This window comes from Arachis hypogaea, chromosome 18 (genome assembly GCF_003086295.3).
Source record: "Arachis hypogaea cultivar Tifrunner chromosome 18, arahy.Tifrunner.gnm2.J5K5, whole genome shotgun sequence".
Classification (NCBI taxonomy): domain Eukaryota; kingdom Viridiplantae; phylum Streptophyta; class Magnoliopsida; order Fabales; family Fabaceae; genus Arachis; species Arachis hypogaea.
Window position 1 is genome coordinate 67,521,937 of NC_092053.1, and position 4,104 is coordinate 67,526,040.

A 4,104-nucleotide genomic window follows, 5' to 3' on the forward strand; every position below is an offset into this window, starting at 1 on the left:
GTCATTTAAAGAACGAGGGTCAGCACAACGTAAAAAAAAAAAAAAAGAAAAAGAGGCCTGCCGAAGATGAGGCCATTACGGCTCGCCTTTAGGTGTCCTCCTCGGATAGCGTCATTTAAAGAACGAGGTCAGCGCAACGTAAAAAAAAAAAACCGAAAAAAACCAGAGGAGCCTGCCGAAGATGAGGCCATTACGGCTCGCCTTTAGGTGTCCTCCTCGGATAGCGTCATTTAAAGAACGAGGGTCAGCACAACGTAAAAAAAAAAAACCAGAGTAGCCTGCCGAAGATGAGGCCATTACGGCTTGCCTTTAGGTGTCCTCCTCGGGATAGCGTCATTTAAAGAACGAGGGTCAGCACAACGTAAAAAAAAAAAAAAAACCGAAAAAAAAAGAGGAGCCTGCCGAAGATGAGGCCATTACGGCTCGCCTTTAGGTGTCCTCCTCGGGATAGCGTCATTTAAAGAACGAGGGTCAGCCAACAAAAAAAAAAAAAGAAAAAAAAAAAAACCAGAGCCTGCCGAAGATGAGGCCATTACGGCTCGCTTTAGGTGTCCTCCTCGGGCGTCATTTAAAGAACGAGGGTCAGCACGTAAAAAAAAAAAAAAAAAAAAAAAAACCAGAGGAGCCTGCCGAAGATGAGGCCATTACGGCTCGCCTTTAGGTGTCCTCCTCGGATAGCGTCATTTAAAGAACGAGGGTCAGCACAACGTAAAAAAAAAAAATCCAGAGTAGCCTGCCGAAGATGAGGCCATTACGGCTTGCCTTTAGGTGTCCTCCTCGGATAGCGTCATTTAAAGAACGAGGGTCAGCACAACGTAAAAAAAAAAAATCCAGAAAAAAAACCAGAGGAGCCTGCCGAAGATGAGGCCATTACGGCTCGCCTTTAGGTGTCCTCCTCGGATAGCGTCATTTAAAGAACGAGGGTCAGCACAACGTAAAAAAAAAAAAAAAGAAAAAAAAACCAGAGGAGCCTGCCGAAGATGAGGCCATTACGGCTCGCCTTTAGGTGTCCTCCTCGGGATAGCGTCATTTAAAGAACGAGGGTCAGCACAACGTAAAAAAAAAAAAAAAGCCTGCCGAAGATGAGGCCATTACGGCTTGCCTTTAGGTGTCCTCCTCGGGATAGCGTCATTTAAAGAACGAGGGTCAGCACAACGTAAAAAAAAAAAGAAAAACCAGAGGAGCCTGCCGAAGATGAGGCCATTACGGCTCGCCTTTAGGTGTCCTCCTCGGGATAGCGTCATTTAAAGAACGAGGGTCAGCACAACGTAAAAAAAAAAAAAAAAGAAAAAAAACCAGAGGAGCCTGCCGAAGATGAGGCCATTACGGCTCGCCTTTAGGTGTCCTCCTCGGGATAGCGTCATTTAAAGAACGAGGGTCAGCACAACGTAAAAAAAAAAAAAAAAGAAAAAAAACCAGAGAGCCTGCCGAAGATGAGGCCATTACGGCTCGCCTTTAGGTGTCCTCCTCGGGATAGCGTCATTTAAAGAACGAGGGTCAGCAACGTAAAAAAAAAAAAAAAAAACCGAAAAAAAAGAGCCTGCCGAAGATGAGGCCATTACGGCTCGCCTTTAGGTGTCCTCCTCGGATAGCGTCATTTAAAGAACGAGGGTCAGCACAACGTAAAAAAAAAAACCAGAGAGCTGCCGAAGATGAGGCCATTACGGCTCGCCTTTAGGTGTCCTCCTCGGGATAGCGTCATTTAAAGAACGAGGTCAGCACAACGTAAAAAAAAAAACGAGAAAAAAAACCAGAGGAGCCTGCCGAAGATGAGGCCATTACGGCTCGCCTTTAGGTGTCCTCCTCGGGATAGCGTCATTTAAAGAACGAGGGTCAGCACAACGTAAAAAAAAAAAAAAAGAAAAAAAAACCAGAGGAGCCTGCCGAAGATGAGGCCATTACGGCTTCGCCTTTAGGTGTCCTCTCGGATAGCGTCATTTAAAGAACGAGGGTCAGCACAACGTAAAAAAAAACAGAGTAGAGAGCCTGCCGAAGATGAGGCCATTACGGCTTGCCTTTAGGTGTCCTCCTCGGATAGCGTCATTTAAAGAACGAGGGTCAGCAACGTAAAAAAAAAAAAACCAGAAAAAAAACCAGAGAGCCTGCCGAAGATGAGGCCATTACGGCTCGCCTTTAGGTGTCCTCCTCGGATAGCGTCATTTAAAGAACGAGGGTCAGCACAACGTAAAAAAAAAAAAACCAGAGAGCCTGCCGAAGATGAGGCCATTACGGCTTGCCTTTAGGTGTCCTCCTCGGATAGCGTCATTTAAAGAACGAGGGTCAGCACAACGTAAAAAAAAAAAAAAAGAAAAAAACCAGAGGAGCCTGCCGAAGATGAGGCCATTACGGCTCGCCTTTAGGTGTCCTCCTCGGGATAGCGTCATTTAAAGAACGAGGGTCAGCACAACGTAAAAAAAAAAAAACCGAAAAAAAAACCAGAGAGCCTGCCGAAGATGAGGCCATTACGGCTCGCCTTTAGGTGTCCTCCTCGGATAGCGTCATTTAAAGAACGAGGGTCAGCACAACGTAAAAAAAAAAATCCAGAGAGCCTGCCGAAGATGAGGCCATTACGGCTTGCCTTTAGGTGTCCTCCTCGGGAAGCGTCATTTAAAGAACGAGGTCAGCACAACGTAAAAAAAAAAAACCCAGAAAAAAACCAGAGGAGCCTGCCGAAGATGAGGCCATTACGGTTCGCCTTTAGGTGTCCTCCTCGGGATAGCGTCATTTAAAGAACGAGGGTCAGCACAACGTAAAAAAAAAAAAACCCAGAGTAGCCTGCCGAAGATGAGGCCATTACGGCTTGCCTTTAGGTGTCCTCCTCGGGATAGCGTCATTTAAAGAACGAGGGTCAGCACAACGTAAAAAAAAAAACCAGAAAAAAAACCAGAGGAGCCTGCCGAAGATGAGGCCATTACGGCTCGCCTTTAGGTGTCCTCCTCGGGATAGCGTCATTTAAAGAACGAGGGTCAGCACAACGTAAAAAAAAAAAAACCAGAGAGCCTGCCGAAGATGAGGCCATTACGGCTTGCCTTTAGGTGTCCTCCTCGGGATAGCGTCATTTAAAGAACGAGGGTCAGCACAACGTAAAAAAAAAAAAAAAAATAAAAAAACCAGAGGAGCCTGCCGAAGATGAGGCCATTACGGCTCGCCTTTAGGTGTCCTCCTCAGGATAGCGTCATTTAAAGAACGAGGGTCAGCACAACGTAAAAAAAAAAACCAGAGTAGCCCGAAGATGAGGCCATTACGGCTTGCCTTTAGGTGTCCTCCTCGGATAGCGTCATTTAAAGAACGAGGGTCAGCACAACGTAAAAAAAAAAAAGAAAAAAAAACCAGAGGAGCCTGCCGAAGATGAGGCCATTACGGCTCGCCTTTAGGTGTCCTCCTCGGGATAGCGTCATTTAAAGAACGAGGGTCAGCACACGTAAAAAAAAAAAAGAAAAACCGAAAAAAAAAACCAGAGGAGCCTGCCGAAGATGAGGCCATTACGGCTCGCCTTTAGGTGTCCTCCTCGGGATAGCGTCATTTAAAGAACGAGGGTCAGCACAACGTAAAAAAAAAAAAAAAAACCCAAAAACCAGAGGAGCCTGCCGAAGATGAGGCCATTACGGCTCGCCTTTAGGTGTCCTCCTCAGGGATAGCGTCATTTAAAGAACGAGGCAGCACAAAAAAAAAAAAAAAAAAAAACCAGAGTAGCCTGCCGAAGATGAGGCCATTACGGCTCGCCTTGGTGTCCTCCTCGGGATAGCGTCATTTAAAGAACGAGGGTCAGCCCAACGTAAAAAAAAAAAAAAAACCGAAAAAAAAACCAGAGGAGCCTGCCGAAGATGAGGCCATTACGGCTCGCCTTTAGGTGTCCTCCTCGGATAGCGTCATTTAAAGAACGAGGGTCAGCACAACGTAAAAAAAAATCCAGAGAGCCTGCCGAAGATGAGGCCATTACGGCTTGCCTTTAGGTGTCCTCCTCGGATAGCGTCATTTAAAGAACGAGGGTCAGCACAACGTAAAAAAAAAAAACCCAGAAAAAAAACCAGAGGAGCCTGCCGAAGATGAGGCCATTACGGCTCGCCTTTAGGTGTCCTCGGATAGCGTCATTTAAAGAAGAGG